A 22,992-nucleotide genomic window follows, 5' to 3' on the forward strand; every position below is an offset into this window, starting at 1 on the left:
TCATATCGGCAATCATCACCACTTACCTGACCTATAGTCAGGGCATTCCAGTTCAGCCCACCTAAGTAATTTTTCAGTCCTATGAAATCAGCCAAGTGGAAGTCAGGGACAGAGACTTGATTGCCATTATTAGGGGAATTCCATGATACATTAACACTGAGTGATTTGTAATCACTTTTCCCAAGCTCATCATTAACCTCAAGATTATTAATTAGCGTTTCCCTGCTGGCAAGAACTAAGTTAAGCAGGTTATTTCCTCTAGTTGGTTCTGTCACAAACTGTTTTAAAAAATACTGAATCATATCAAGAAAATCACTTGACTCTAAATTCCCTGTCAAATTGCTCCAGTCAATCTGTCTATAGTTGAAATCTCCCATTATCATAACATTTTCGTATGTAGATGCCTTACGAATTTCATCCCAAAGACGTTTACTGCACTCCCTATCAAGATTTGGGGCCCTGTAAATCACACCCAAAATTAGTTTTTCACGGCCCTCGAGAAGCTGTAACCAAACAGATTCAGTGGCTGTCGCTTCTAATTTTATATCTTGTCTAGCACAACAATCTAAATTGTCTCTGACATACATCGCTACTCCACCACCCTCCCTGTTGACCCTGTCAGTGTGGAATAATTTATAGCCTTGTATGTGGCATTCAGAGGGCATCTCTCTATCTTTCAGATTGAGCCTAGTCTCTGTTATAGCAGTGATATCTATGTTTCCTGCACTTGCAATTTATCTTAGTTCATCTATCTTATTTCTTACACTCCTGCTATCAGTATAGTAGACCTTAAGGGAGCTAGCCCCTTGCTGCCCTCTGCCGTCTCCTTTTGTTTGCTGACCTGATCTGTTGTCTTTATTTATAATTTCATGATGAATGTCTTTTATACATTTACTGTTTTCAACCCTAGTATTGTAACTTGGCTGTTTCCCACACACCCCCATACCTGCAATAAGATCACAGTAAACAGGTGATTTCAGAATATGCAAAACAACCACTGTGAAAGAATAGAGAAATTCCAAGCGATTTCGTGACTACTAACATTATCAAGGAACAATAGATTGTTCCTTGATAATGTGAGTAGTCACGAAATCACTTGAAATTTCTCTATTCTTTCACAGTGGTTGTTTTGCACACCCATACCTCTATCTTCTATTAGTTTAAAATCCTAGGCATTTCAGCAATGGCCCTCTCGACTGAGTTTGCAAGTGCTACCACCCCTGCCCCAGAGAGATGTACCCCATCCCTTGCATACATGTTATGTTTGCCATAAAAGTTGTCCCAGTTGTCAATGAATGGGATTGCAAGTTCCTTGCAGTATTTGTCTACTTAGCAATTTACACCAATTGCCCTAGACAACCATTCATTGCCCACTCCCCTTCTAGGCAAGATACTACATATGATTGGGACCCCTTCCTTAGACTTAATTACATCTATAGCTGACCAATAGTTATCTAGCAACTCTTCTCTCCTACCCTTTCCAATATCATTTCCACCAGCGCTGAGACAGATAATAGGCTTGTTCCCATTACCTGACATATTATCCAACCTGTTGACTATGTCACTAACACCAGCTCCAGAGAAGCACACTCTATCTCTTACCTTCTTATTCTTGTTACAGAAAGCACGGTCCATATATCTTACCTGTAAGTCGCCAACCACAAGTATGCACTTATCTCTATTTGCAGGGGAAGTAGTACCTTTACCTTCACTGGCCACTGAAGTACACTCATCCTGAAGAACAGAGAAACGATTTCATATCTTCAAATCTTCTCTCTTAACTTTCCTTATTTTGATGCTCTTCCCATTACTGGGAACCACTTGCCACTTGTAGCAGGTGCTGGACTGCACCTCACTGCTGATAGCCGTTGCTACCTTCCCTCCTACAGCTTCCTCGCAGCGAGAGACAGACCAGCTGCGATATACATCAACAAACTTTAAAAAATATGTTTTTATCATCAACAAAAGAGTAAGCAATAATTTGATTTATTTATTAGATCAATTAGGTTTTTCATGTTTTTCCAATACATTACAATTCTTAATGACATAATCGATTTACTTGACTAAAACACAACAAATTGATATAAAATTAATGATATTCCTTTATTAACTTTTAATCCCTTAAGAATCATACATGAAAATCACAGAGAAAATACGGTATAATTATTTTACCTACAAAACTACATACATGTATTATATTAAACAGCAGTGAATATTTACTATTTTAGCAGAAAACATCAAATAAAAACTTGAGAGAGAAAAATTGTGGTCCTTTTATTTATTTACCATCGCTGAGACTTACGGTGGTTCATCACTGATGACAGATAATGTACATCAGGCTTATATTTTGTAACCTTGAGAGATATGCGCTACTAGTTTCATCAGTAAGGCTACTACTATTACCAGACTTAACAAAGTTGAGCACTGAAAACAATGCTTCACAAGAATAAGTAGATGAGAAAACGGATAGAAATGCTGTTGCAAGGTTCTTCAGACAAAATTTTGTGGAATAGTATTCCAAGTCCTTAATACCTCGTTTTCCACATTTCCCGCGGCCCGGTCTGTGACCAGGCTTCCTGGTGGATCAGAGCCTGATCAACCAGGCTGTTACTGCTGGCTGCATGCAATCCAACGTACGAGCCACAGCCCGGGCTGTTTTCAAATTGAGCTACTTTGAAATTCAATCAACTGCATTTCGAAAACATCCATATCTATCCATGACAACATGTGCAAGACTAGTTCATCCAGTTTATACTGTCTGCAAACTTAATGACTTTTGCAGTCTCTTCAATTTTTGTGAACTTAGCAATCTTGTAGAGAACTGCTGAACACTTGACTCAATGATGCTTAAAAATAGTGTTTGAAGACACTGGCTGTCTTTTTGTCATCCATTGGGAGATCATTGATGTATCTCTTTAGGTTAGGAAAGCATCTAAACCCCTCATTATCCCTCTTAAAAACCCTTAGCATCATTTCAGATGCCTTTATGTAATCAAACATAACGTCAAGTGTCTTACCAGAGTCCTGTAATTTAATGTTCAGATCATTTAAATACTTGCAAAAGTCTGAAAAAAAGCACCAGTTTACAAACCCACAAGATATCAGACATTTCTTTATAACACACTTGTTGGTTACTCAAAAAGAGATTTATCTCATCCAGACATTCAACAAATTGTTTCAAAATTAAATTTCTACTAAGTCCACGAACATTGTTGTACATTGTTGGTCTTTTGTACACCGAATCCACCTCTTTCAATAAATTCTAAAATTTTCTTTTATTCAAAGCTCGTGCAGAAATGTAATTAATAATCTTGGTGACTGTTTGCATCACTTCTTGATGTTCTTTTAGACCAACTTTTGCACATAAAGCCTCGTGTATGATGCAATGAAAACCTATCAGTGGATGACCAACATCTTTGGCAAACAGATTAACAAATCCTGCTTCCTTACCAATCATGCTGGGTGCACCATCTGTTATAACCTTACCAATCATGCTGGGTTCACCATCTATTGTAATCTTACTAATTATGCTGGGTTCACCATCTGTTGTAACCTTACCAATCATGCTGGGTGGGTGCACCATCTGTTGTAACCTTACCAATCATGCTGGGTGCACCATCTGTTGTAACTTTACCAATCATGCTAGGTGCACCATCTACTTTGAAATGTCAATTTGTCGAATAGATAATTCGTTCATAACTGCTTTACATATTTCTGCCCCAGTGGTATGCTCAGGTAGTGTTACAACCCCAGTGGTACGCTCAGGTAGTGTTACAACCCCAGTGGTACGTTCAGGCAGTGTTACAACCCCAGTGGCACGTTCAGGTAGTGTTACAACCCCAGTGGTACGTTCAGGTAGAGTTATAACCCCAGTGGTACGTTCAGATAGTGTTATAACCCTAGTGGTACGTTCAGGTAGTGTTACAACCCAGTGGTACGATCAGGTAGTGTTACAACCCCAGTGGTACGTTCAGGTAGTGTTATAACCCTAGTGGTACGTTCAGGTAGTGCTACAACCCCAGTGGTACGTTCAGGTAGTGTTACAACCCCAGTGGTACGTTCAGGTAGTGTTACAACCCCAGTGGTACTTTCAGGTAGTGTTACAACCCCAGTGGTACGTTCAGGTAGTGTTACAACCCCAGTGGTACGTTCAGGTAGTGTTACAACCCCAGTGGTACGTTCAGGTAGTGTTACAACCCCAGTGGTACGTTCAGGTAGTGTTACAACCCCAGTGGTACGTTCAGGTAGTGTTACAACCCCAGTGGTACGTTCAGGTAGTGTTACAACCCCAGTGGTACGTTCAGGTAGTGTTACAACCCCAGTGGTACGTTCAGGTAGTGTTACAACCCCAGTGGTACGTTCAGGTAGTGTTACAACCCCAGTGGTACGTTCAGGTAGTGTTACAACCCCAGTGGTACGTTCAGGTAGTGTTACAACCCCAGTGGTACGTTCAGGTAGTGTTACAACCCCAGTGGTACGTTCAGGTAGTGTTACAACCCCAGTGGTACGTTCAGGTAGTGTTACAACCCCAGTGGTACGTTCAGGTAGTGTTACAACCCCAGTGGTACGTTCAGGTAGTGTTACAACCCCAGTAGTACGTTCAGGTAGTGTTACAACCCCAGTGGTACGTTCAGGTAGTGTTACAACCCCAGTGGTACGTTCAGGTAGTGTTACAACCCCAGTGGTACGTTCAGGTAGTGTTACAACCCCAGTGGTACGTTCAGGTAGTGTTACAACCCAGTGGTACGTTCAGGTAGTGTTACAACCCCAGTGGTACGTTCAGGTAGTGTTAAAACCCCAGTGGTACGTTCAGGTAGTGTTACAACCCAGTGGTACGTTCAGGTAGTGTTACAACCCCAGTGGTACGTTCAGGTAGTGTTACAACCCCAGTGGTACGTTCAGGTAGTGTTACAACCCCAGTGGTACGTTCAGGTAGTGTTACAACCCCAGTGGTACGTTCAGGTAGTGTTACAACCCCAGTGGTACGTTCAGGTAGTGTTACAACCCCAGTGGTACGTTCAGGTAGTGTTACAACCCCAGTGGTACGTTCAGGTAGTGTTACAACCCCAGTGGTACGTTCAGGTAGTGTTACAACCCCAGTGGTACGTTCAGGTAGTATTACAAGATTAATCATCTCTTCCCGTACTTCGTCACCACTACAAAATTGAGAAAAAATTGCTAGTCTAGCTTATGATGTAATGTCTGAGCTGTCATCAACACAGATAGAAAAGAACTTACATGAAGCCAAATCCTTTGTTGATAGTTCTACTGCATTCCTTTCCGTTTTTCTGCTCACAGACAAATTTTTAATGCGCTAAATAATCTTCTCCTTCTCAGAAAGATTGTCAAAAATGAAAGGAGCACATTCTAATCATGCTTCTTTAATATACTCCCCATCACTAAGTGGCTTTCCATGTTGAACAACTAAGTTGGAACTAGGCCTATCCGAAATAAATTTCCTCAAAGCATCAGACTGTCTTTTTTTTCCGTCTTGCTCAGTTCACGAGAAATCAATTTCCTTTGTTCTTGCACAGTTTTCTTGCTTAAGTTTTAATGAACAGTTTCAAAATGCCTCTTCACAGAACAATTCATACAAACTGATTCAGAGCAGAAAATGCATAATGTATAATATCTTTCTTAATTTTGCCAATTTTTTCAGTCCATTATTCTTTATATTGGAAATAAATGGTATGAAATACCGACACAATGGAAATATAAACACAAATGCAGTATAATGTGATCCTTTATTGACTACGTTTCGCCCACACAGTGGGCTTTTTCAAGTCACAAACAGTTCTGTTTGTGACTTGAAAAAGCCCACTGTGTGGGCGAAACGTAGTCTTATAAAGGATCACATTATACTGCATTTGTGTTTATATTTCCATTCTTTATATTCTCTAATATCCTCTTCATTTGAATAACATTGTTTCTTGGCCGGTGGTCGTGACATTCTGTACTATCTGTCAAGGACAGAATGCAAATAGAATTTGTAACGGTGATACCTGGAGTATACCTGGAGAGAGTTCCGGGGGTCAACGCCCCCGCGACCCGGTCTGTGACCAGGCCTTATGGTGGACCAGGGCCTGATCAACCAGGCTGTTACTGCAAGCTGCACGCAGTCCAACGTACGACCCATTGCCCGGCTGGTCAGGCACTGACTAGATGCCTGTCCAGTGCCTACTTGAAGACAGCCAGGGGTCTCTTAGTAATCCCTCATATAGATGCTGGGAAGCAGCTGAAGAGTCTTGGGCCCCTCACACTTATTGTGTTGTCTCTTATCGTGCTAGTGGCACCTCTGCTTTTCATTGGAGGGACGTTGCATCGTCTGCCGAGTCTTTTGCTTGCATAGGGAGTGATTTTCGTGTGCAAGTTTAGTTCTAATCCCTCTAGGATTTTCCAAGTGTATATAATCATGTACATGTATCTTCCCCGCCTGCGTTCTAGGGAGTACAGGTTGACACAGGCTCAACCTGCCTGTGTCAACCGTAGACCTAAGCATGGAGAACTGAGAGAGTTACAGCGATTCTCACGCCCACATGCACATCACGTGACGTCACACATGGTAGTCGCTGAGCCTACTGAAAGGGAGCCTAAATATATACATGGATGATACGATCTACAATATACTACACAAGTATAGGGAATTCAGTAGCTATACTGAGATGTCATCATGGGCTTAGTATCCCTGGGTTTATATTAATCGTAAATATGAAAATGGGAGGGAAATCCGCTGTTGTGGTTAATAGTACGAACTGTACGATGAACTGTTAAACTGAAATCAGGCCATGTAAAATATCACCTGATTAATGTTATCCACACAATTTCACGAAAAGTGCTGGAATAATCTTTCGAATCAACAGACTATTTCCCTGCTTTTCTTGGAACGGATACGTGTTAAATGTGGCTTTTTTTTTTGAGATGAGACCAGAGGTTTGCGTGCCGGAAAGAAGTCGTTGACGTGCCAGGTTTCTGACACGTGCCAAGGATTGCCCTCCCCTAACTTAGGATAATCTAAAAAAAAGTCAGACAGTGATTTATTTCCATTGGGGTCCTTTTATTACCTTACAATTATACTATAAAGGAGACAACATATTATTATGTTATAAAGAAGATATACTAGGAATAAGGTAAATTGAGTTATTTATATTCACACGTGTGTTAGCTAAAATATATAAAAAAATCATTCTCCTCCCTTTCTGTTGCTACATTCATTAGGCACCTTTTGGCACTCTTCTTGAACTGGTTCATGCTATGAATGGCTTTGACATGTGCAGGAAATCTATTCCATTTCTTTATTGCTGTGCAATAAAAGGTGTTTGAAGCCTGACCACTGCCTGTGGGTGCAACAAAGCTGTGCTCCCTTCCTATAGTACTATGATTGCTTTGATTCCCAGACCTGACAAAACGGGCAGCAAGAAAGCTTTCATTGTCCTCTGTTAAAACTCTTCCCAGTGATGTTAGATATTCCTCTAATTGTGGTCTCTTTGCTTGAATACAGTAGGGAAAAGAGAGTTAGTAATACATAAAAGTTTCTTCTAAGAACAATTCTACATAAAAAAATCCTAGGCAACACCCCCCCCCCCTCTCTTCAAAGATCTAAACTTACTCACTGTACAGAACATCCACACTTACTAATGTGCAACCTACATTTACAGAACCATAAATTCCAATATTACCCCTGAAAAAAAACACTTTCTTGATAGTTGTGACAGGACCCACTGGCACAACACCAGGCACAAAAATCTCTATGACATTCCTCGTGTCCGGCTTAACCTATACAAAGATTCAATGTACATTAAAGGGCCTAAAATCTGGAACTCCCTGCCTGAAAACCCTAGAACTGCAGACGCAACCATCACTTTCAAAACTCCGTTAAAAAAATCTTATCGTAGGGGTTCTTAAATGGAGATATCGTAGGTTGAAGGTAGACACACTTGTTGGATGGTAATATATATTGTCAGACTGAGACGAAGAGGAATGGAGCCCAGTGCCTTGCCGTGTTCTAGTCTGGATGGTCTGCCGCCGAGTGAGAGGGAGGCAGAGGTACGAGCCTACACAAGCGCATCCCGTGACGTCACACAAAGTCACAGGCCTACAAGGGATCTCATATCTAAAGCACATGGATGATACTAATATGCTATGCTATATAACACAGGGATCAGCAACTTTGCTGACAATCTTATCTCCCTGGACCTGGACCTGGTTCCAAGATAACATGTAGGCCAAGATGAATTACAACAATTGGATATGCTGAATATTGAAGACAGAGTAAAACAACTGAAGTTAAATCAAGTTTATAAAATTGCTCACAATCAGTGTCCAGAATATCTTGCTGATAATTTTGTCAAGGTTGGGAACCAAAGCAATCGTAGTACCAGAGGGAGAGAACACAACTTTGTAGTACCCACAGTCAGTAGCCAGGCTTCAAACAACTTTTATTATACAGCAATAAAGGAATAGAACAGACTGCCTGCACATGCCAAAGCCAGTCACAGAATGAACCAGTTCAAGAGGAGTGCCAAAAGGTGTCTGATGAATGTAGCTACAGAAAGGGAGAAGAATGATTTTTAATTTTTTTAGCTAACATTCATGTAAATGTAAATAACTCTTTTTACCTTATTCATAGTATATATCCTTTATAGTATAATAATAATAATATATTATAGTCTTAGTAGTATAATAATAAAAAGGTATTAAAAGGACCCAATGGAAATAAGTCACTCTGTCTGACTTTTTGGGTTATCTCAGGTTCTCTACGCATATGCTGCTATGTATGATAATCTATGTAACTGTATTTGTGTATACCTGAATAAACTTACTTATTTACTTGACACACCCCACCGTCAGCTAACTACATGAAAACCACGTAGTCTCTTACTTATATCATACACACACAATAAACAAACTAGACCTACTCTCGATATCTGTAATTCCCCCAGTTTACACTTACACTCGCCTAAATTACTGTAAACATGAAACTACGAATGAAGATATTGCATATGTGAAAATTTGTGTGGACTGCCTCCAAGTGAGTCGCCTACCCTGGTAAACTCTGTTGACACCGAGCTCTGAGGTGGGTACCTCAGCCTCACAAGTGGCTTATAGGACAGATTTTCACAAATGATTGATGTTGCAAGAAACTCGCCTGCATGCACGTATAAAGGACTAACTTACTTGGTGTTGCAGCATATATCCTGATCTTCAACTTCCCTAAGCTTAGCCTTAGCCCCTCTGGACTTCCCCTCAGAAACCACGTGCAACCGGGAGCCTTAATTCCTGCAATATTCAATCGTTATTAGTGTCCTGCCTGCACCTCAGAAATTCCTATATCCAAGAGGGTATGTATCCCCTAGTATAACTATGCAGACACGGACACTAGCTTCCAGACTGCCTTGAGACACTGGTACTTACTGGGCATGCACTGCCTGTTGCACACCGGGCCCACAGATCAACTCACTCACAATCTCCCCAGACACTGGCCAGAAATCTACGAGATAAAGTGGAGGTCTTGTCTTACTGTATGGGCCTGATGGAGGAGGTCATCTAAGGTACATCGAGGTGCCTCTACCAGATTTCCCCAGGTCTCAAATGTGAAGACACGTGGGAGGTGCTGTCTGCTGATCATGGCATGTCTTGTCCAGTTGGTGTCTGTCTTAAGAAGAATGAGCTGGTCTCTCTTCCAGACCCTCGTCTCTGTTCAAACTAGGGCTGCCAGTTCTCCCTAGCTAACTTATCCTAGTGTTTGCCTACATTATCGGCCTATTACTACCTATGTTAAGGTCTTAGGTCTACATTATTATTGTCTACAGTTGCCTCAATGATCCTAATATTAGTGTACTACCAGTAAAACTACCTACTCCTTCCCTGAAGGGTAAATCTGTAAATTAAATAAGCTTACCAACAATCCCCGCCAACTCGAGAGAATGCTTTCATGTTTGGGTGGGGTATAAGGGCCATCCAGCTCAGCCGTTCCATCACAGCCATGTCGGATCGGTCCTGTGGAACTTTAGGGACCAAATAAATTTCCACATCCTCCCACCGGCGAAGGTAGGCGCTAAGTCTAAATCAAGTTCACCTTCCGCGAGCCCCCACAGCAGACCCTGGACACGAGTGCCATCCGGCCACTCTCGTCGAGCAGACTCCGGTCTAACTTCAACCGTCCAGTTTCCCCTGTGTGGACCTCTGGGGGTGTAAACTTGTTGGTTCCGGTGGTCTTAGCACCCTTTGCTTTAACTTTAACGTCTTTCGTATGTCTAGCCTTGACTGAGCGGCTCCGTACTTTCCCACCCAGTGGCCCACATGCCTTGGTAGCCTTTCCTCCCACTGTTACGAGGTTCCCTAGATTTAATGGCAATCTATCTCCCTCTTTACGTACCCTGTAAAAGTGTTTTCCCAAGGTGGCCGAGTGTTCGTCACTCCCTACCTGGTTCAGCTTCCCTGGCGGTTCATCGTGTATACTGGTATTCATTATCACTACTCCCCCAGCTATCATGGGGACAGCTTCTCCTCTATCTGGCGTGGCAGGGAATTCAGGTGGAATCCTGCCGCCTATGATGTATCCTACTGGGGATCTGTATAAACCAATTCCTTCCTTAAACGTCCGTCGTGTAGACAGGAAGTCATCTATATGATTGGCTCCCACCAGGATACCTACATTTCTGACTGTGTCAGTGGTAATTCCCTGGTCTGCCAGCTTCACGTCAAGGTCTTTCAATCGCTTAGCTGCTGCAGCAAGACCTCTCGCTGTAATTGCCCTGGGTAATGTCTCTACCACCAAGGCTGTAATGTCTCTGCGATGTCCACCTAATTTGACTGTGACATCCACCACATCATAAGATTTGGGTGGGACCTGACTTATAGCCCCTCCCAACATCATACTAACTTTCTTTGTGGCCTTCAATTTTAATTTAGCCACCAACTTCTTTGTTATCAAGGATACTTGTGCTCCTGGGTCAAAGAATAATCGGGTTGTTTCTGACCTGTGCCCACTCACAACCTTTGCCATGACTGTAGGCAGGGCAGCACCTCCGTGATTCTCACTCGGATTAGAGACTTCACTCCCACTAATCACACTGGCTACCATTTCAGGCTCAGACTCACTTTCTATCTCTACCTGAGAGATATCCCTACTAGCCTGGGGTTCCCTTAAATTATTGGGACATAGTGCAGTATGGTGCTTACCTTTGCAACAGACTCGACACTCACTGAGCTGGGTGCCACAGTCTCTCGCAAAGTGTTCCCCACAACACTTGAAGCAGAGTCTCAACTCCCTTAGTCTCTGTTGCCTACTGCTCAGTGTTATATACTCCGAGCAACTCGTGCTAGCGTGTTCGCCTTCGCAGAACACACATATTCTGGCATGAGTGCCTCTGAGGTTCTGCTTAGAGGTTCTTACCTTAGACACCTCTTTACCATAGTACACTCCAACGTTAGTCGTACGAGCTTTAGACTGATCTCTCGAGATCTTGAGTGACTGTCTGGGTTTTTATGTGGTGATGGTGGTGACTCTTCTCTCACACCTATACTCAAATGAGAAACGAGATCTCCCAACCCCTCAACAATTTGTTTTATCGTGAACCTATTCATCCGATATTTTAAGTGCAACTCATGCACTGTAGTGCTAGCCAGTTTCCTCTGAATCACCTGGCTAAGGACCCATTCTGAATCATCCTCATCATGCAAATCTTTGAAACTGTTTGTCAAGCTCATAATTTCAATACGGAACTTCTCTAGGCTTTGACGGTCATGTCGGCAAGCCTCTAGATCCAACAACCGATAAAGTATAGCTACCTTTATCTGTTCAGTGTTGCCAAACATGTCTTCTAATTGGTCTTTGGCATGTTGGTAATTAGTGTCAGTAATCTGGTAGTGCCGGACCAGGTCTAAGGCTTTACCCTTGAGCTGCGACCGCAAATACTGCAACTTGACGGCATCTGACAAATCGTTCCTGTCATCTATCTGGGCTTTAAACTGATCCCAGAAAGCAATGTACTCAGTTAGGGTTCCGTCAAATGTCGGTAAATTCAACTGGGGCAACCTGGGCAACATATTGACAGGTGTGTGGCTGTTTGGGGTACCTGTGGTGTTCGACACCACCCTTGGAATACTAGCCTTTAATGTACTTAACTTATCTTTGTACATATTCATCTCCTGATGACAATCTACATCATCCTTAGTGAATTCGTCCAGAGCCTGCTGAAGACTACCCTGGGATTCATTATCCTCAATAGCCTGTAGCTCATATGCTGAGAATGCTTGTTCATAGGCTTCCCATTTTTCCCCCAGACTCTTCAAGCAGTCTTGCAAATCATCACAGTCTACGTTACTGCGTTGGCAAGTAGCCTTGCACCTGTTACGCGTTCTGTTCAGATGCCCTTTGTATGCCGCTACTGATTGTTTTAATTTTGTTAACACTGAACCAGACTCTCCTGAACCCCCATCTGCCATTGTCGAAGTTTAATGAGGAGTGTGACACTAATTGTACTTTACCCAGTCCACCCCACAGCACGTCACGGTGTTAGGTAAGAATGAACGAGTCTTAAGGCTTCTCAACAAGCTTAACAATTCCCTTTGTTATATTGACTCTACTCTGACTTAAAATGTACACTGTTAGCTCTCAAATCCCAATCAAAATGTGTATCGATGTGAAAGCTTAACCTAGCACTTTCCTGTACAATGCCAGCAAATAATTACAGGACTTAACCTAGTCTCAGGTACAATTCACAAATCCCACATTAAAATGAATCAAAGAAAATCACACAATAAAAAGTGCAGTATACAAATTAAAATCACTTGGTTAACACAAATAAATTCAACAAATCAACTTGTGAAACAGTAAATGAATAATGTATGTAAATAGCTTGGCCTAACTGCCCAGTTTACTCTGTCTAGCGTGGATGGTTGGATAAGGTAAATCCTAACCTAGCTAGTGTGCTATAGCTTAATTTAACCTAGCTTTAGAAATCCCTGTAAATAATAACTAGGTTAAATCTGTCCTAGCTACTATAACTGTTGTAAATATTGCACAAGCCTAGCCTAACTGTGGCTACCTTGCAAATCCACTGTAAGTAATTAACACACAAGTCTCCTACTCTGGATTACTTGTAATCACTGTAAATAATTAAATTCACAAGCTTCTCTAGCCTACCTGGCCTGCCTGTAAATTACTGCAAATAACAACTTCTGTGTATAGTCAGCTTGGCCTAGCCTCTGTGTAACTCTGGGCCTAGGTGTGCTAACTTAACCTAACTCTGTTAAACTGGTTCCTAACTGTGGCCTAGCTATGATAGCTTAACCTAGCTATTCCACATCACGGTTTTCGAAGGACCACTTTTGTGAAAATTTGTGTGGACTGCCTCCAAGTGAGTCACCTACCCTGGTAAACTCTGTTGACACCGAGCTCTGAGGTGGGTACCTCAGCCTTACAAGTGGCTTATAGGACAGATTTTCACAAATGATTGATGTTGCAAGAAACTCGCCTGCATGCACGTATAAAGGACTAACTTACTTGGTGTTGCAGCATATATCCTGATCTTCAACTTCCCTAAGCTTAGCCTTAGCCCCTCTGGACTTCCCCTCAGAAACCACGTGCAACCGGGAGCCTTAATTCCTGCAATATTCAATCGTTATTAGTGTCCTGCCTGCACCTCAGAAATTCTTATATCCAAGAGGGTATGTATCCCCTAGTAAAACTATGCAGACACGGACACTAGCTTCCAGACTACCTTGAGACACTGGTACTTACTGGGCATGCACTGCCTGTTGCACACCGGGCCCACAGATCAACTCACTCACAATCTCCCCAGACACTGGGCAGAAATCTATGAGATAAAGTGGAGGTCTTGTCTTACTGTATGGGCCTGACGAAGGAGGGTATCTACGGTACATCGAGGTGCCTCTACCAGATTTCCCCAGGTCTCAAATGTGAAGACACATGGGGGGCGCCCTCTGCTGATCATGGCACGTCTTGTCCAGTTGGTGTCTGTCTTAAGAAGAAACGAGCTTGTCTCTCTTCCAGACCCTCATCTCTTCGTTCAAACTAGGGCTGCCAGTTCTCCCTAGCTAACTTATTCTAGTGTTTGCCTACATTATCGGCCTATTACTACCTATGTTAAGGTCTTAGGTCTACATTATTATTGTCTACAGTTGCCTCAATGATCCTAATATTAGTGTACTACCAGTAAAACTACCTACTCCTTCACTGAAGGGTAAATCTGTAAATTAAATAAGCTTACCAACAATCCCCGCCAACTTGAGAGAATGCTTTCATGTTTGGGTGGGGTATAAGAGCCATCCAGCTCAGCCGTTCCATCACGGCCATGTCGGATCGGTCCTGTGGAACTTTAGGGACCAAATAAATTTCCACAGCATAATAAATATTAAACTAGTCATAAGTTTGCCTGAGATACTCCAATAGAAATTGTGTATCATGTCAAGACAAAAGCATTCTCACTGCTAAATTTACAAATTGTAATGCAGTTACTTAGGTTTATTATTAGTCTGCCCGAAATGCCTAGTCATGCTAGGCATGATTTCTGTGCCTCGTGCACTTACTAGTGAGAAAAAGAAAACCTTCACAGTTATACATAAACTGCGCTAATATTGTTTCTTCTAGTTTTATTTTGTTACATAGTAGTATTTTAGTTTTAGTTTCAAGCAATTTATTGTCAACACTACACTTGTATAAAAGTAGTAAGCAAGATCGACACCATGCCTAATCCTTCTAGGGTAGGGTAGGTGCCTGAGCCGGAGCCTTTAGCTCATAAGACTGTCATTCCCATTTGCCCCCTCGGGGCGGGGATGGCAGACCAGAGAGGCCTAGCTTGTGGCTAGGCCTGGGGACAGTTGGTCCCAAAGATGAGGAGGTACTTGTGCCTCCTCCCATGGGAGACTTAGGTCTCAGACACTCCCTAAAGAGGGAGCCAAGGCCGGGCCACCACTTGGAAAAGGCCCGGGCCGGGAGAATACCGGCGAATCTTTAACTAACTAACTAAGTAGTAAGCAAAGACAGAATACTAAAGACAGTGATCTGCAATGAAGAGGGAAGGAAGAAAAGGTAATTAATGTTTTGTACAGAGGGACTAAAATAAATATATATAAGTAAGGCATGTGCAAGATTTAGGTATCCGTATTCAGAAACATTTCTTTTACACAGTAGGCGTCTTCAGTCTAACACTGAGGAGACAGCCTTACCTTTGGAGATATATAAGACTCCTTTCTAATGCTTCAGTTTCACACTGATCCCGACCGAAGACCATAGTATGTAAATATACAGTTACATAAATTGTCATACACAGCAGCATTTGTGTAGATTACCCAGGATAACCTCCAAAAAAGTGAGACAGAGTGAACTATGTATTTCCACTGGGGTCCTAGTGATAACTTAAAAGTTAAAGCAGGTGAGTAGCTTAACTATGTGAAAAGCGGTTACAATTAAAGGAGATAATAATGATAAAAATAATAATAATAATAATAATAATAATAATAATAATAATAATAATAATAATAATAATAATAATAATAATAATAATAATCTTAATTTACTACAAGTACATGTACAAGGTATACAACCCTAGCTGACATCAATGACATACTATTATATAGAAAGCTCCCTTGTTATGCAGAGCATTTCGGGCAAATTAGGTCAGTGTCCCAGGATGCAACCCACACCAGTCGACTAACACCCAGGTACCCATTTCGCTGATGGGTGAACATAAACAACAGGTGTAAAGAAACACGCCCAGTGTTTCTACCCTGGCGGGAATAAGGTAAACTGAGTTATTTACATTAACATTAAAAAGACGATCAGATCACAGTAATAGGTACAAGTATGTTAGCTATACAAGAAATTACTCTCCCTTTCTGTAGCTACATTCATTAGGTACTTTTTGGCTCTCTTCTTGAACTAGCATGTGCTATGACAGGCTTTGACTTCTGCAGGCAGTCCGTTCCACTCCTTTATTGCTGTACAATAAAAGGTGTTTGAAGCTTGGCTGCTGTCTGTGGGTACTACAAAGCTCTGGTCCCTTCCCTTAGTACTATAATTGCTTTGGTTCCTAGCCTTGACAAACTTGGAAATAAGATATTCTGGACACTGTTTGTGAGCAATTTTATAAACGTGATTTAACTTCAGTTGTTTTACTGTCTTCAATATTCACCATATCCAGATGTTGTAATTCATCCTAGCCTACATGCTCTCCTGTACCCAGGTCCACAGTGAATCTCACTATTTTGTTTTGGGTGATTGGTAGTCTATCTTTCAGATTTTTTGTTAAGAGTACTTGACAAACAAGAGTAATCTATATGGCTTTGTATAAGAGTTAGTTACAGGGTCCTGCGAACCTCGGTAGGTAGACACTGCTTGTCTGTAGAGGAACTTCAGTCTGGCATTCGCTTTCTTTACTACACTGTTCCTTATCAATTCTCATGACATGCATGGGTCAAGGGGGATTCCCAGATATTTCACTGAAGATACTGAAGTGATGGGTTCCCCTTTACACTGGACATTAAAATTATTTACCCTTTTCAGTTTATTTTTCGTGTCGAAGAGTATGGCTTCCTTTTTCCCGAGGTGTAACGATAATTTGTTGTTTACTAACCATCTGCTGCAGCATTCTAGATCTAGTGATAGTACATTAGCTATATCTTGTGAGTTTTTACCTGACATTAACAGAGCGCTGACATCTGCATACAACAGAAGCTTATACTTGACATAATGGGCATGTCATTCACATAACACAGGATACTACCTTGGGGAACCCCACATGCTACTGGCATGGGTTCTGATTCTGTGTTGTTGATCTTGACAATTTGTTTCTTGTTACTCAGGTTGGACCCATCCCGATCGATAGCTTGTAGTTTCTTACATAACATATTGTGGTTGACAGTATCGAAGGCCTTTTACAAGTCTAAGGTCACCATACCTATGAGAATCCTTAGCGACATACCAGTTTCCAGGTAGTTCACCAGATTAATCAGGGAGGTGTCGATAGAATGGCTGCATTTTTTTTTTTTTGGTGTCCCGTGGCTCGGTTGGTAACGCTCTCGCCTCTAACATTGAGAGTCCGTGGTTCAGTCCCAGGCATGAGTAGACACGCTGGGCATGTTTCCTTACACCTGCTGTCCCTGTTCACTTAGCAGTAAATAGATACTTGGGTGTTAGTCGATTAGCGTGGGTCACGTCCTGGGGTACAAGAATAAAGGACCCAAATGGAAATAAGACAGACAGTCCTCGATCACGTACTGACTTTCTTGGGTTATCCTGGATAACTAACTCTCCTGGTTAAAAATCTGAGCAAATTTTATCTCAGCTGAACTCTTCTCCAAGCTGAGGGACTGATCACCTTACAACTAACTACTTTGTCAATGAAGACTGATTACACTATCTTTGTATTTCCTTTTCTTCTGCTGTCTCATCTGTATTCGACTGAAGAAGTCTACTGTGTAGATGAATCGTCTCGGAATAAAGACACCTAACTGTCGCACACATATCTTACTTTACCAATGTCGGTATTATATACCATTCACAATATTCACAACAATAAATAACTTGTAGCTATGTGATTGCTGGTTTGGCTCACAACTGGAAGGCCCAGGTTAAGATAAGGTAAGATTTGTTCAGATTTTTAACTCGGGAGGCTAGTTACCCATGATAACTCAATAAATTCAATGCATCATCGGGGACTCTGCCTTATTTCCACTGGGGGCCCTTCAGTATTGCTCCCCAGGATGAGGCTCACACGTATGAGCCATGACAGTAACACACTGGCATTACCCGAACGTATGATCGTCCAACTTAGCTACCTCTACATTTCTTAAAGCTCTCTTCCGCTCTGTTGACTGGTTTTATTGTGTTTTATGCTCTAGCTGTTCCATTTTTCTTATCCTTTGTAAATAAATACCAACAAACTGCATATAAAAATGTATAAACTTTATTGGGTATTACTTTATTAGGTTTCCTAGGATGCGTATATCTACAGTGTATTTTTGATGTGTCCATAACTATCATGCTGCTTCTAAATTGATTGAACGTGCTATTTTTTTTTTTACCTTTTCCAATGCGGAGAAACGGTTTACCGTACTCACCTATTTGTACTCACCTATTTGTGGTTGCAGGGGTCGATTCTTAGCTCCTGGCCCCGCCTCTTCACTGGATGCTACTGGGTCCTCTCTTTCCCTGCTCCATGAGCTTTATCAAACCTCCTCTTAAAACTATGTATGGTTCCCGCCTCCACTATGTCACTTTCTAGGCTATTCCACTGCCTGACAACTCTATGACTGAAGAAATACTTCCTAACATCCCTTGTGATGCAGTTCAGATGGGCTTGTGAGGTCTCTAGGGAGACCTAATTATATGGTCACACCTGCCTTGGCAAATGTCGGGTAGTCACGCCCACGTCTGAAATCTTTTGTTCTTGACGGCGTCAGACCTCGGCGTCAGGTCGTAACACGTGGTGCACACCCCATTGTGGAGGGGTACTTTGACCACCATATAATTATGCCCAGGGAACAGCTGAGCAAAGGGTTGTTGGAGACAGGTCCGGGGAGCAAGAGCTCTGGACAGCTGCATGAGTAGTGGACCATGCATTGGGAATCTTGGGTCAGCTGGTCAGTGAATTAAGAGTGAGTACTAGTCCGTGTTACTGATAACATCTACCTTTCCCCCTGGTAATAAGTCTCATAGGTCAATTGTTATAGTGTGTAAATGTCCATCAGGATATGTTGTATTCTAGCCATTTTATGTTATTAAGTAAACTATAACCATAGTTCCCATTTACATTTGTACCTCCATATGCTAGTCCCTATTCTGTTAAGCACTGGGATAACACAGGAGACGTGCTCACTTGCTGGAATACCTTAGGCAGAGTGGGTAAAGGCCTCACACCCTTTGACTCATCTGAGTCTTCAACTTCTAATTGTGACCTCTTGTTTCTGTGTCCCCTCCCTGGAACATCCTGTCTTTGTCCATCTTGACTATTCTGCGCAGTATTTTATATGTCGTTATCATGTTTCCCTTGACCCTCCTATCCTCCAGTGTCGTCAGGCCGATTTCCCTTAACCTTTCTTCATAGGACATTCCCCTTAGCTCTGGAATTAACCTTGTCGCAAACCTTTGCACTTTCTCTAATTTTTTGACGTGCTTGATCAAGTGCAGGTTCCAAACAGGTGCTGCATACTCCAGTATGGGCCTGACGGACACGTTGTACAGTGTCTTGAACGATTCCTTACTAAGGTATCGGCACGCTGTTCTCAGGTTTGCCAGGGGCCTATATGCTGCAGAAGTTATCTGGTTGATGTGTGCTTCCGGAGACATACTCGGTGTTATACTCACCCCAAGATCTTTCTCCTTGAGCGAGGTTTGCAGTCTTTGGCCACCTAGCCTATGCTCCGTCTGTGGTCTTCTGTGCCCTTCCTCGATCTTCATGACTTTGCATCTGGAGGGGTTAAATTCGAGAAGCCAGTTGCTGGACCAGGTGTCCAGTCTGTCCAGGTCTCTTTGAAGTCCTGCCTCATCCTCATCTGATTTAATTCTCCTCATTAACTTCACATCGTCTGCAAACAGGTACATTTCTGAGTCTAACCCTTCCATCATGTCGTTCACATATACCAAAAATAGCACTGGTCCTAGGACCTACCCCTGTTGGACCCTGCTCGTAACAGGTGCCCACTGTGATACCTCATCACATACCATGACTCGTTGTTGCCTCCCTGTCAGGTATTCTCTGATCCATTGCAGTGCCCTTCCTGTTATATGCACCTGATCCTCTAGCTTCTGCACTAATCTCTTGTGAGGAACTGTGTCAAAGGCCTTCTTGCAGTCCAAGAAGATGCAATCAACCCACCCCTCTCTCTCGTGTTTTACTTCTGTTACTTCATCATAAAACTCCAGAAGGTTTGTGACACAGGATTAGCCTTCCGTGAATTCGTGCTGGTTGGCGTTTATACTCTTGTTCCGTTCCAGGTGCTCCACCACTCTCCTCCTGATAATCTTCTCCATAATTTTGCATACTATACACGTCAGTGACACAGGTCTATAGTTTAGTGCCTTTTTTCTGTCTCCTTTTTTAAAAATGGGAACTACATTTGCCATCTTCCATACCTCAGGTAGTTGCCCAGTTTCCAGGGATGTGTTGAAGATTGTGGTAAGTGGCACACACAGCATATCCGCTCCCTCTCTAAGGACCCACGGGGAGATGTTGTCCGGTCCCATTGCCTTTGAGGTATCGATATAAGAACATAAGAACATAAGAAAGGAGGAACACTGCAGCAGGCCTGTTGGCCCATACTAGGCAGGTCCTTTACAATTCATCCCACTAACAAACATTTGACCTACCCAATTTTCAATGCTACCCAAGAAATAAGCTTTGATGTGCAAGTCCCACTCAAATCCAACCCATCCCACTCACTCACTCCCTTAGCAGCTTCTTCACCTCCTCCTCATTTGTATGTATGTCATCCAACACTTGTTGGTATATTCCTTGCTGGTGTCCCCCTCTGTTCTGTCCCCCCAGAGGCCTTCCTGTCTCCACTGTAAATACTTTCTTAAATCTCATATTGAGCTCCTCACATACTTCTTGATCGCTTCTTGTGAGTTCCCCACCTTTCCTCAGCCTTATCACCTGGTCTTTGACTGTTGAATTCCTCCTAATGTGGCTATACAGCAGTTTTGGGTCAGACTTGACTTTCGATGCTATGTCATTCTCGTACTGTCGCTGGGCCTCCCTCCTTATCTGTGCATACTCGTTTCTGGCTCTTCTACTATTCTCCTTATTTTCCTGGATCCTTTGCCTCCTGTATCTTTTCCATTCTCTGGTGCACTTAGTTTTTGCCTCCCTACACCTTCGGGTAAACCAAGGACTCACTTTGGTCTTCCTATTATTTCTATTTCCCTTGGGAGCAAATCTTTCCTCTGCCTCCTTGCACTTTGTTGTTACATATTCCATCATCTAGTTTACTGATTTTCCTACCAGTTCCCTGTCTCACTGAACCTCCTGCAGGAAGTTCCACATACCTGAGTAGTCCCCCCTTTTATAGTTTCGCTTTTCCCATTCAATTCCTGTTACCTTCTCCACTTGTAGCTCTACTATATAATCAAAACTCAGAACCGCATGATCGCTAGCTCCAAGGGGCCTCTCGTAATTGATGGCCTCAATGTCTGATCTGCTCAGGGTGAACACAAGATCCATTCTTGCTGGCTCATCCTCCCCTCTCTCTCTGGTAGTGTCCCTGACATGTTGATGCATGAGGTTTTCAAGTACCACATCCATCATCTTGGCTCTCCATGTTTCGGGACCCCCATGTGGCTCCAGGTTTTCCCAGTCGATTTTCCTGTGGTTGAAATCTCCCATTACCAGTAACTTTGCTCTGCTCGAGTGAGCTCTTCTTGCCACCTCAGCCAGTGTGTCCACCATCGCTCTGTTGTTTTCTTCGTACTTCTCTCTTGGCATCCTGCAGTTCTGTGATGGGTTATACATCACTCCAATGACTACTTTATGTTCTCCAGACTGAATTGTACCTACTATGTAGTCCTTTCTCCAATCATGTCCATGCCTTCCATTTCCGCAAATCCCCATAGGTTTTTATGAGCAGTGCAACCCCTCCTCCCCCTCTACTCCTTCTATCTTTCCTCATGATCTGGTATCCCCGTGGGAAGATTGCATCTGTTATTGTCTCAGCGAGTTTTGTTTCTGTGGCTGCTATTATGTCTGGGTATTTCTCGCTGATTCTTTCGTGTCACTCCTCATATTTATTCGTTATTCCATCTGCATTTGTGTACCAAACCTTCAGCTTCTTTTCTATCACTGTGGTCCTGGGAGAATATTGGGGTTGAAGAAGTGAGAGCCTTGGTGGGGGCCTATAGGGGCTGTTGTGTGGGTGAGGTTTGTGATGATGGGAGTGGGGTCAGAATGCCGTGTGTTCGGTATGTGTAGAGGCCATTTCATTTATATTAATCGACTTTGTGTAAAGTTTATAATGATTTGCTACGGAACATTGGTTTAGGAAAAGCGTCGTTGCTAGTTTGGTTGGCGGTCTCTGTTGCGTTTTAATGTCTTTGTCCACGGATTACTGATAAGTAATCTTTATGGCTGTGGTCTTAGTGAATGTACGTTTTTCTTTCCGAAATGGTATCTTTCTGGTCGTTTATATAAAGTAGTAGTCAATGACTCTGTATCTGGGCGGTCTCCTTTGCCCTATGGAGTTCCTCAGGGCTCTCTTCGGTATTTCTGTTAGTGACTCAGCCTCACTGCTGGATGTCCATGGAGATGATTATAGTTTTTATGCTGATAATTTACAAGTCTGTATGCGGGTTCGAAACGTGCTGGCAGCAGTAACAGCCTGGTTGATCAGGCTCTGATCTACTGGGAAGCCTGGTCAAGGACTGGGCCAAGGGTAGTAGAAAGATGAAAACTCTATTTTTCTTTTTTTTTCTTTTTTTTTCTTGCTGGATATTCGAATTTGGATTGCGGATTGCAAAAAAACAAAGAATGAAATTTGAAACTAAATGAGGGTAAGACAGATTTTGATTGTCATGGGAAACTTTAGAGATGTATGAAATATAGTGACTTCCTATTAAGGCAAGAATTGAATTTACACTCTGTTTATTATTAAGTTTAAACCCAAGTGTCTTGCGGAAGGTTTCTACGGTTTATCGCTGACCTTTTTAGATTGACTAATCCTCGTGTTGTTGGAAAGAATTCATTTGCCTTTTCTTATGCGTAGCTTCAAGATTGCCAGTACCCGTTAAGAATGAGGAATCCGTTCATGCTTTAAAATCATAGTGGAAAGCACATCTCGTTTGTAGAGCTCATGATCCTGATTTAATATAAATTTTAGCATTTCTTGTGTTGTTGCGCTGATGGCTTGGTGTGCGAGTGCTTGTGTCTTGAAAGAACCAACAGTCGTATTTAACGTGATACGTAGTGACTACTCGTAATTTAGCATTATGTTGAAACAGCAAAGAAATTTCTTCCTATGTCGCAATTTTGTTAATTA

At 42.3% G+C, this 22,992-nt stretch overlaps 1 pseudogene; it reads right to left on the minus strand.

Annotated features, from left to right (window-relative positions):
• Window positions 1-5,052: 5,052 nt before the first annotated feature.
• Window positions 5,053-22,992, minus strand: part of LOC128706013 (uncharacterized) — a 38,001-nt pseudogene continuing 20,061 nt past the window's right edge.

The sequence above is a fragment of the Cherax quadricarinatus genome, chromosome 2 (assembly GCF_038502225.1).
Source record: "Cherax quadricarinatus isolate ZL_2023a chromosome 2, ASM3850222v1, whole genome shotgun sequence".
Classification (NCBI taxonomy): Eukaryota; Metazoa; Arthropoda; class Malacostraca; order Decapoda; family Parastacidae; genus Cherax; species Cherax quadricarinatus.